The 12,031-nt window shown below is 40.3% G+C and overlaps 1 protein-coding gene across 6 annotated transcripts in view; it reads left to right on the top strand.

Moving 5' to 3' along the window:
- Positions 1-12,031, top strand: part of GREB1 (growth regulating estrogen receptor binding 1) — a 169,665-nt gene that overhangs the window by 18,386 nt on the left and 139,248 nt on the right. For all 6 annotated transcript variants that reach the window (XM_089777049.1, XM_089777051.1, XM_089777050.1 and 3 more), the window contains exons 2-3: positions 1,748-1,840; positions 2,545-7,916. The gene's annotated coding sequence lies outside the window, so the exon portion shown is untranslated. The remainder of the gene's footprint in view (positions 1-1,747; positions 1,841-2,544; positions 7,917-12,031) is intronic.

The following is a 12,031-nucleotide window of genomic DNA, read 5'->3' as shown; positions in this document are numbered from 1 at the left end:
CATTTAGAAGGATTGATGGGCTGTAGCCTCCTTGAATTTTGAACCCCTGAATTTCATACTTGAGGTTTGCTTAAAGCACTTGTCCTGGCCCCAGAGGCAGTTCTGAACTGCAACAGAGCTTCTGCTGCTCCCACCTTTGGTTTTGGGGCAGGGAATTTATTTATATAAACAGAGGGAGGTATGGTGATTAAGATAACAAAAGGCTTGTCATTCAAGTGATTGAAGGATTCTTAGATGATCATGAAAACGTTGCCATGTACTCCATGTAAAAGATAGAAGAAAAAGGGAAGGAATAAGTAGTGGTGTGTTCCAGGAATCTATACTAGTGTTGCTCAATTTATTCAGAAATGATCTTGAAAAAGAGGTAACAGCAAAGTGGCAATATTTGCAGCTGATACAAAATTACTCAAAATAATCCAGTCCAAAGATGATTGCAAAGAGTTACAAAGGGATTTCACAAAATGGAGTGATTGGCAACACCGAGGCTTTGTCTATACTGCAGGGTTTTTGTACAAGAAGCTTTTTGTGGAAGAGATCTTCCGCAAAAACTTCTTGCGCAAAAGCATGTCCACACCTCAAAAGCAATGTGCTTTTGTGCAAGAGCGTGCCTACACTGCATGGACGCTCTTGCACAAGAAAGCTCTGATGGCCATTAACAGAATGGCCATCAGAGTACCTGTGCTTTTTCTGATAGGCTCTTTTTGCACAAGAAGCCCCTGCGGAGGGTCCACACATGTCTTTTGGCACAAGAGCTGTAGCACAAAAAGGAGTTATTTCTCATGGGGATAGGAATAACTACCGGCAAAAGACCTCTATCCTGTCGATTTACTGTATTTTTTTTTTGTGCTAAAACGTGCTTGAGGTGTGAACGCTCTGCCGGTTTTTGCACAAAAACCTTGTAGTGTAGACATAGCCTCAGTAGCAGATGGAATTCAGTGTTGATAAATGGAAAGTAATACACATAGAAAATATAATCCCAACTACATATACAAAATGATGAGGTCTAAATTAGCTGTTACCACTCAAGAAAGAGATCTTGGAATCGATGTAGATTGTTCCCTAAAAACAACTGCTTAGTATGCAGTGCCAATTTAAAAAGCTAACAGATGATTAGGACTCATTAGGAAAGGAATAGATAAGACAGAAAATATCCTATTGCCCTTATATAAAGTCCTGGTATGCCCACATCTTAAATACTGCACGTAGAGCAAAAAATATGTTGGATTTGGAAAAGGGCAGTAGAAATGATTGGGGTAAGGAAAAGCTTTCATATTAGGAGACATTAAAAAAACTGGGACTTTTCATCCTGGAAAAGAAATGACTAAAGGATGGGAAGGGGGTTATTTTAGAGGCATAGAAAATCATGAATGATGTGGAAAAATTTAATAAGGAAATGTTATTTTCTCCACATGGCACAAGAAGGTCACCCAATTAAATGTATAGGCAGCAGATTTAAAACAAACAAAAGAGACTTCTTCTGTGGAACTCTTTGCCAGGGGATAGTGGAAAGGCCCAAACTATAACAAGGTTCCAATAAGAACAAAGTAAGTTCAAGAAGGATAGGTTCATCAATGACTACTAGCCAGGATGGGCAGGGATGGTATCCCTGTTCTCTTTTCAACAGAAGCTGGGAATGGGTGACAGGGGATGACTATTAGTTGCCACAAGATATCAGGACATATTGGTATTAGTGTTAGTATCAGCTAAGCAAATCTAATATTTATTTAATTTTCTTTCTTTTATATAGGAATTAGATCCAGTGCTCCTGTCAGCTTTTTGCTAAGTTATCTGCTGAAAAAAAAAAAGAGTTTTCAACTGCCTTAGTAGCTCCTGGAAAGAGGTGATGTAGGGGGAGGGGGGAGAGGGGATGGGAAGGGAGAGGGCAGACAGAGTTGGTTTCCCCACTCCAATTTGCTGCTTGGCTTGTACTGAGCATGCTCAGTAACACTGCTAATACCACCAACCTCAATCTGCCCCCACCCCCATATGCCCAGGGATGTAAAATCTTATTTAATCAGTTACCTGGATAAAATTTACATTTAACCAGTTAACTGATTAAGCAGGATCCCGCAGGCACAAGGCCCAGGCAGCCGAAGTAGCTCCCAGCCCTACAGGGTTCCCAAACCCTCAGCACCGCAGGGCTGACAGCTTCTGGGTGACAGCCCCGCAGAGCTACTGGTTAACTGGGAAGAGTGATGCCCATTTCACATCCCTACCTATACCCTCAATTAAGTGAATCTGACAGTGGGTTTTGCCCATGAAAGCTTACGCCCAAAGAAATCTGTTAGTTAAGGTGCCACAGGATTCCTCACTGTTTTTGCGAATTCAGACTACCACGGCTACTTATAGTTTTATGATGATTCTTAAGTCTCATGTTTTTCGGGCTCTGACTCATTAGTTTTGATATCTTGAGGGGTGGTCTAACTCATAATTTTTGGTATCTAGAGGTTGGCAACTGATCCTTTTGCTGTGCTGATATTTACATGTGATCATCATTGATCATCTTTGACCTGACCTAAATTCATTCTCTCGTTATTTTGTCAGGTTCATGGAAGGAAAGGAAAGTCTTTTAAATATTGAGACATCTTGGAGCTGACATCATGCACCCTGAGCACTTAGTATCTGCAATAGATTCTTCCCAGATAAGACTATTAATGTCAACTGTTAAAGTCTTGAACAACAAATTATTTGATACGTCACCAGGAGAGCTACAGCTGGTGTATATGGTCATATGTAGTAATTTTGCACCATAGCATGGACTGTTTAAAAAGATAATGCAGCATCTAAACATGATAAACTGGACAAAATTTTTGTGACTGCTGGCATTTCATTCATAGAAATGTAATTTCTGTTCAAGGTATTCATTTATTTGGTGGCTGGGATAGTCACATGTTTTTAATGTCTGGACATGCTTTTTCTTGTAAAGTACATATAATAATAATAATTAATAAATAATGGTTAGGTTTCTTAGATTGTGTATTCCCTGAGACTTTAATATCCTGTGATTTATCTTAATATTTATAATAACAGTCATTAATTAACAAGCCTGATTCAGTGTCCATTAGCATTAGTCAGAGACTCTCCATAGCCCCCCTAAAGGAACATTTAAAACAATTAGTTACTCATTTTGGAATATAGACTTCAGAAGTTTGTCATTTTTGGCACATTTTTAACTAACCTGATCCTTGCTTTCTCATTATTTTGCTCTGCAGAAAATTTTCTGGTTTTAGTAGACACTCATCATCTTCTTTTTTCCACTGTGAAAGTTTGTTGACTATCTAATGTTCCCTATTGCAATCATATAATTTGAGAAGTTTTTTCCTAATGTCCATCCTAAGCTGCCCTTGCTGGAATTTAAGCTCATTGCTGCTTTTTGTATCCTCAGAGGTTAAAGAGAAAATTTTTTGTCCCTCCTCCTTGTAACAACCTTTTATGTACTTGAAAACTGTTATTTTGATCCCTCTCAGTCTTCTCTTCTCCATACTAAACAAACTCAATTTTTTTTATTCTTTTTTTCCCTCAGAGGTCATGTTTTCTAGACAATTACTTGCTCTTGTTACTCTTCTCTGGGCTTTTTCCAGTTGTCTACATCTTTTCTGAAATGTTGCATCTAGAATTGGAGTGCAGTAGAGCAGTGGTTCCCAATCTTTTAGATACAGGGACCTGCAAACCCAGTCACAAACTTTTGGCAGACTGGCAACATTTTATTTGTATATTCATTATGCAAATGATGAACATGTGAATGTGCAAATAAAATGTTACCAGTCTGCCAAAAGCCCAGTCCCCAGAATCCCCAGTGCCAGCCCTAATCCCTAGAGCGACCCCACTCCTCCACTACCGCTCAGTGCCAGCTACTGACTCCAGAGTCTTCTGCACCCAACCTCCCTAGTGCCAGCCTCCTGCTCTCAGAGCCCTCCAAAGCCAGCCCCTCATCCCAAATGCCTCAGTGCCAACCACCTCCCCTTAGAGCCCCCCATCAAACCACCCCATACCAACCTCCTGTTTCCAGAGCCCCACTGCACCCAACTCCCCAGTGCCAACCCCCAATATTAGTGCCAGCCCCCACAGTGTGAGCCCTGCCATCATACTCCTCCTCTACTAGTTTAGTCTCCAGAGCCCCCCAGCACTAGCCCCACCTCTGGAGCCCCCAAGTACCTTTCTCACCCCCTTCACCTAGCCATGCGCTGCTGCCCACGTCACTGTAGCTCTGGGGGCTGGGCTACACCATCAAGCACCTCCCTTCCCACTGCAGCTGTTGGAAGAGGTGTGTCTTGCCCCACCTCTCACCCAACCAGCACCAGGCGGGGCAGGGTCTCCTCCAGGTCGTGGAAGAGCGCTTCCCTGTACAGTCGGAAGGCTTTGCAGCATGGGGTCTTCTACCAGCTGCTGAAGAGCGCGTCCCTGCACAGCAGGCCCATTCTTCCACAGCTGGGAGGAGACCCCGCCTCTGCCCAGCACTGGGTGGTGAGAGGCAGGTCAGGAAACACCTTTGCAATGAGAGTGGTATACCCAAGCCCGGGACCCCAGAGCCGCCATGGCCCAGCAGCCAGAGGTGAGCCCGGTGGTTGGGAACCGCTGCACTAGAGGTTTGTATCAGCGTGTAGTAGAATGGAAGAATTGTTTCAAGTTTTGTTTACAACATTCCTGCTAATACATTTTTCATTTTGTACGTGTGTGATTGATTTTTTTTCCTTCCAATGTGGAGTACTTCACATGTGTCCTTATTGAATTTCATTCTGTTTACTTCAGACCAATTTTCTAGTTTGTCCAGATGCTTTTAAATTTTAATCCTATCTTCCAAATCTCAGTATCATCTGCAAACTTTGTAAATTCTCTGTGCCACTGTCAAAATCATAGATGAAGATATTGAACAGAATCAGACCCAAAACGGATCCCAGTAGGATCCCACCTGATCTTCACTTCCAGATTGATTGCAAACCACTGATAACTAGTCTCTGAAAATAGTTTTCTAAGCAGTTATATATCCACCTCATTGTACAGGTTTCAACCTCCCTTGTCTGGCACCCTCAGTACTTGACTGGTCCTGGATGAGGGATTTTTCTGCACCAGGGGAGGTCATTTCAGGCCCCCTGTTGCCACCCTTCCTCATGGGCTTTTGGCTCTCCCTGTAGTCTAGCTGAACCACACGCCATCTCCCAGACCCTCCCCAGTCCAGTTGAGCCATGTGCCAGCTCCTGGCACCCTTCCTTCCCCACCACCCAGTTGAGCTATACACTGGCCCCCTGTTCCCTCTCGCAACCCAGGAAAAGCTTCCCTCTGAGATCAGGCAGGAAAGGACAAAAAAGTATGAAAGCGTTAGAGTTGATAAGTTATCCTATTCTAACACTGATGTCTTAGCTACATTGCTCAGATTCCTTGCTGTTGCTGGAGCTATCATGTTTAATTGTTTATACAGATGATGTTTCCTTTGAATTTGTTCAGAATTTCATGGTTGCCAAGACACCCAGAGTGCTGTCTTAAGTGGCTATAAGCTCCAGTCATAAGCCTGGATACTTTAGTTCTCCTGCTTGAGTTGGGGATGAAAATCATAGGCTGAATCATAGGCTCATCATTGTCATTATCAGTTTGGATTTGGGATGTACTTATTCTCGGGGCTTGATGAACGGCGGCAAAAGCCGCTCGCCAGCCCCGCACTGTGCATGCGCAAGACCCACATTGTGCATGTGCATGCTGCAAATGAACGGGGTGCCCGGATGAAATCTACTCGCCATGGGCGAGTAGATTCAATACTTTGTCAAGCCCTGCTTATTCTGATGGGGTTTGAAATCCATTTTTATGGTCTGACATTGGAGGTTGACAGCTCCAACAGACTTTCAGACAGCCTTGAGATCAAATATTATTCATCCCAATGACAAATCTGTTGATGGTTTGATAGGACTTCTTGATGATTTTTGTCCTTTACTTTTGATTTGGTGCCCCCTAATTGTCCTATTTACTATATCCTTGCAAATCAATATGGTTTACAAATGACCTACAACCAGTGGAAAAAAAAGGGGGAAAGCATAGAATACTAGAACTGGAAGGGACCTGAAGAGGTCATCGAGTCCAGTCCCCTGCCCTTATGGCAGGACCCAGTACTGTCTATACCATCCCTGATAGACATTTATCTAACCTACTCTTAAATATCTCCAGAGATGGGGATTCCACAACCTCCCTGGGCAATTTATTCCAGTGTTTAACCACCCTGACAGTTAGGAACTTTCTCCTTATGTGCAACCTAAACTTCCCTTGCTGCAGTTTAAGCCCATCGCTGCTTGTTCTATCCTCAGAGGCCAGGAAGAATAATTTTTCTCCCTCCTCCTTGTGACACCCTTTTAGATACCTGAAAACTGCTATCATGTCCCCTCTCAATTTTCTCTTTTCCAAACTAAACAAGCCCAATTCTTTCAGTCTTCCTTCATAGGTCATGTGCTCTAGACCTTTAATCATTCTTTTTTGCTCTTCTCTGGACTTTCTCCAATTTCTCCACATCTTTCTTGAAATGTGGTGACCAGAACTGGACACAATACTCCAGCTGAGGCCTAATCAGCGCAGAATAGAGTGGAAGAATGACTTCTTGTGTCTTGCTGACAACACACCTGTTAATGCATCCCAGAATCATGTGTGCTTTAAACAGCGTCACCCTTTTGACTCATATTTAGCATGTGGTCCACTATAACCCCTAGATCCCTTTCTGCCATACTCCTTCCTATACAGTCACTTCCCATTCTGTATGTGTAAAACTGATTTTTCCTTCTTAAATGGAGCACTTCGTATTTGTCCTTATTAAACTTCATCCTGTTTACGTCAGACCATTTCTCTAATTTGTCCAGATCATTTTGAATTATGACCCTATCCTCAGAAGTTTTCTGCTGAATCTGATTGACCCTGACACACAGCTATTTAAAGTTTGTGTGCTGGGGCTGTGCAGAAGGAAAATATTTTGTCTCTACCATTATGTCTTCAAATCTCACACTGCAGACCTGTTTAAAATGTTAGGCAGCTTCATGAAATCTAGCTGCATCAATTCACTTTTGGAGTTTGTCGATATCTGAAAAAATTTTTCACATCGCAAGCAACATTGTTAGGATTTGGACTGAAATGTCTACAAAAGGCAGTGTTGCTTAGCGAATAGGGAATTAGCACTGGACCCATGAGATGTGGGTTTAATTCTTCTGTTATATCGCTGGTTTACAGAGTAAGGTTGGACAAATTACTTCATCTCCTTTTGCCTCCGTTTTCCTGTGTGCAAACTGGGGTTAATGGTTCGACCTCCTTTATAAAATGCTATGAGATTTAATAATGGGTCCTTTATAAGAGCTAGATTTAATTTAATTATTTATTCATTCTTTCTCAAGGAAACATGACAGCTTCTTGTAGAGGAAAAAAACCTGAATCCTCTCTCTTTGACTTTCAATCAAAATTGCTGTGCTTACACACACTATCAGGTCAGAACAAAAGTTGCCAGTTCTTCAGAAGATTTTCTTAAGTCTCTGTTTTCTCTTTCACACCTATTCCCCCTCATAACTCTTTGCCTCCTGCAGCTGCTGAAATTGTCCAGAGCCAAATAAGGCAGGACTAACTGGGAAGATGCCATGTGCAGTGGGAAGCAGGGGTCAGGATACAAGGCACTGAGAAGGGTAGGGGGCTGGCTTGTGATCTTGAGCAGTAGGGTAGCTGATGGTGAGAGATGGCTTGTTGAGTTGGAGTGCTTACAGTGTTTGAGTTTGTGGATGGAAGGGAGGAGGCAGCAGGAGGAGGAGACTGGGAGGGGAGGGGGAAAGAGCAACATCTCTATCTTTCTCTCCAGAGTACATTGCTAACTGCAAGGGGAGGCTCAGGCTTCCCTAAAATCCATCATTTCCTGCTTTCAGCGTGGTCACAGAACAGGCAGAGCAACAAAGAAGGTCCCAGAGGTAAGGTCTCCTTCAACTTGCAAATCTATACTGTCTGTTCAACAAAGAGAAAAGCAGCATAGAGGAGAGACATAACAGGACTCAGGAAAAAGGGAGGGGGAAAAGTAGCTAGTAGCTCCCTAACAAGAGGAGTGAGGAATTGTGGGCAGCAACAACAGAGTAAGGGGAGAGAGGGATTCAGCTCATAAATTATCATCAGCTGGGAATATCCAGGAGTAAATAGCTTGTGTCCCAGACACCCATACAGGCGCTGGAGAAGATGGTTAGGACAGTTGCACTATTAGGGGAAATGTTCTGGCACTTGAAATACAAGGGACAGACTTGTAAAGCAGGAACCTGAGCTACTGTTGCCTTTGTTATAGACAGGGGCTTGAATGGAGAGGAAAGTATAGCATCTAAATATGGGAGAGCTTGTTCCCATTTTTCCCCCTATGCTCCTACTTGCTTTCTGTTTTGCTAGTTTCTGACTGTAAGGCTAAGCTCTTTAAAACGGAGACCATCACTCCTTTAGTGTCTCCAGTACATGGGAATGCTATTGGAAGTTAGTAATAATAGTAATAGAGTGGGAGTTTGTACTGAAATGTCCCGAATCCCACTAGGAATAGGGACTCCAGCATTGTTTTGGGTCTCATGAATAAGGTTTTTTGGGGATTTTATTTCCATTTTCATTATGAAACACTGAAATCAGAATGAGAAAATTAGTGAACCTGGAATATTTATACCCCTTGAAAGTTTGTCTGCCCACTCCAGGCTTTACAGAAAGGTTGAAGCCAACAAGTGATCTCATTTTGCAACTCAGGAATGGTGGAAATTTGGCATTTAAAGTTAATGGACCAGGCAGGATTATTTAGCATAAGTGTAGTAGGTTGATTTAGATGGGAGTATAAGATGATGGAGCCATCACATTCCCTTGCCTTGCAGAACCTGGGAAGGGTGGCACTGATTCTGATTTCACTTACAGCGATGTAAATCAGTTTGATAACTGTTTAAGTAAAAGTTCCAGGCTTGATGTTGCTTTGTTTCACTGTCAGATCATTCCTGTAATCTGTGAATATAGAGCCAAGGAGAAGAGACAAGAAATATCATTCACAACAGTGGGGCTTTTCTTTCACCAGGTTTTATAACTATATTAATTGTTATTTCAGAGTTCAAAGTTTTATTATCCTTTTAAAAGGATAAGCATGAGAATGACTTTGGGCTTGATCCTGCTTTATTGAAGTCAGGGAATTTTGCCATTGATTTCTCTGAAGAACAAGATTGGTCTTTTAAAAAAAAAAATTTTAAAAGAAAATAAAAAGCCCTCTCTTGCTTTGTGAACAACATCCTGCCTCTTTTCTGCTCTCCAAGCCCTAATTAAATAAGTTTTTGGAGGTTTAACACATTAAAATTTACTGTATTCAAAGTGGTTTTTAAGTGGATTGCCAGGTAACTACAACTTGGATTTTTCTTTCAAAATTGAGTGTCATGATTTATGACGAGTCTAATTGTGTTACATACATAAAATGCTAAGATAACATTAAGGAACTGTCTTAAACCCTCAATAAGCAAGTACATTCTATTTGAGGCTGAAATTCAGTTTTTACTTGGACTTATTATGACATTACATAGTTAGACTCTGGTTAGCCGTGCAGATTGGCTTTGTCTGAACATTCATCACAAAGATGATTTTACTATTGTTGTTGAAGCTCAGATAGACCTGATCCAAAACTCTTGAAAGTCAGTGGAAGACATTCCATTGACTTAGTGTATTTTGAATCAGGCCTGTGGTGTGAAATCAACCTCTGATGGGAGAGCCCATAAATATATAATCATGTTAAAATGTGTTAAGGATGAAATTTCACTCATTTCTCTGAAGTTCCTCATTTTGTGGATTTCAGCTGCACAAAATGTTACCACATAGGTTCATTTGTTTTGTTGTTGTTGAGTTATAAATACCTGTATTCCATGTATTTTGCAAAGAGTACAAACTTACATGTCTGAAGGTTCTTTTCTTTTAACTTACATAACCTTAGATCTACTGTCTATTTGTGTAACATCTCATTAAGGAAGTTCATTTTTTACATAGTTCACAATCTTAGAGATATTACAAGATTTCAGAACAACACTAATTAATATCAACTTAGTATTATATAAATTAAGTGCATATAAATTAAGGGAAAAGTCATCTCCTCTTCGGAATTAGCTATTTTACATTTTTTTTTGGTGCTGTTGGGTTTCTTTTTAAAATCAGAATATATTCTATAATAGGCGCTAATGAAACATAACACTTTTCATTACTAAAGTTTTCAATTATTAGTCCCTAAGCATTTCTGTAAGCTAAATTTAATTAAATGTTGTTCTCTCTCTTTCCATTTGTATGCACACAACTTAAATACAACCATATGAAATCTTGGACAGAGAAAAAACACTACTGGGATTTTAACATCTCAGTTTAGTCCAGGGCAGTTCTCAAACTTCACTGCATCACAATTCTCTTATGACAATAAAAGTTGCTACATGACACAAGGAGAGGTGACTGAAGCCTGAGCCTGCCTGAACCCTACTGCCCTGGGCAGGGAGGCCAAAGCCCAAGGGGGCCAGTAACCTGAGCCCTACTGCCCACGGCGGAAGCCCTCAGACTTCAGCCCCAAGCAGTAAGGCTTAAGCTTTGACCTGGAGCCTAGTGGTTCAGGCTTTGGCTCAGACCCTGGACTCCAGTAAGTCTATGCCAGCTCTGGTGACATCATTAAAATGAGGTCCCAATCTATTTTGGGGTTCAAGTCCACATGGTGAGAATCAATGGTCCAGGGAACTCCCAAAGATGGTGAAAATCCATAAATATAGTATTGATAGGGATAATGAGCTTACTTATTTTATCGGGAAAAATTCTTTAATGTCTACTGTTTGTGATCCTTCTAGTGAGCACAAGTCTGAATAGTGAATGGTAAGTTATCTGTCACTCCTTTGTTAGCTTAATACAAAGCATTGTCTGTGCTGTTATTTCCTTTATTTTCTATGAGTAATCATTACAATCAATATTCATAAAATTATAGATATTGAAAAGAATCACACTTACTCAAAAGTAAAATCCTTGCTTTGTCTGTCTTAGATTGTGATGAGTGATTAAGTAACTCTATTGCTAATTATTCAAAGCTTTTACTACAAATATTTTATGTGGAATGTGAGCTTTTAATATCTGAATTGGGGATAGTAGATGCAATTTATTACAAAAGAAATTCAAATCTTTGGTTGTCAAAAGTCAGATTTTGCAATTCACTCACACACACACACACACACACACACCCCTTTTGCTTGTGGAAACACTATTCTTCTGCCATAAGCATAATAGTGTCTTATTGTTTCCATGTTTGTATTCATATGCTGAATAAAAAAAAAGAGAGAAATTTATTTCAGTAGTAACATAGCATATTTTTGGGGGGAAAATATTTAAGGGTAACTGACATCAGAAAATATAATACTTAAAATGTAAAACATGAATACTGGCAGAACTTTATATGGTGGCAATACTTCATCCTCTTAATATTTTATTAACAGTTATGATAGCAATTTATGGTAATGTAGATACTTACTTTGTATAATTATACAGTATGTTTAAATGAAGGAAAAATATTTGTAGACAGTATTTGAAGGTGTGTCGATAAAACAAAGAGTACTAAAGGAGAATAATCAAAGATGCATTTAAAGATACCAAAAATTAATTTGAATGTTTTATTAAGGAATCTTTTATTAAAATTCATTTTTTTTTACAATGGCTACCTTTCAAGTGGTAAATTTACTCCTGTTGATTTTTAAAGCCCCTTAATAAAAACATCCTGGTTTTAGGACAGTGCTTTCTCTCTGTTTTCATAAAGAGAGGTGAGCAAAATATGTGGATTCTGACTTTTGCAGGAGAAAAAGGAAGTATCAGTGCCACATCATTTTCCACTTTCCCCTTGTCCCTGCAGAACCTCCATGCTAAATGTTTGTCAATAAGAATAACAGGCCAGATTCTGTGCAACTTTGGTGTCTTTAAGCAAGCAGTTAATTTACAGTCTAGTTTCAACTATGTGTGTTGCTGAATGCCCCATAATTTATGATTTATTGTTATAGTACCTGATTCAAGTAATATTTCCATT

This window comes from Pelodiscus sinensis, chromosome 3 (assembly GCF_052426305.1).
Source record: "Pelodiscus sinensis isolate ZL-2025 chromosome 3, ASM5242630v1, whole genome shotgun sequence".
NCBI lineage: Eukaryota > Metazoa > Chordata > Testudines > Trionychidae > Pelodiscus > Pelodiscus sinensis.
Note: the sequence above shows the minus strand (reverse complement) of the source record. Positions and strands in the feature narration are given on the sequence as shown.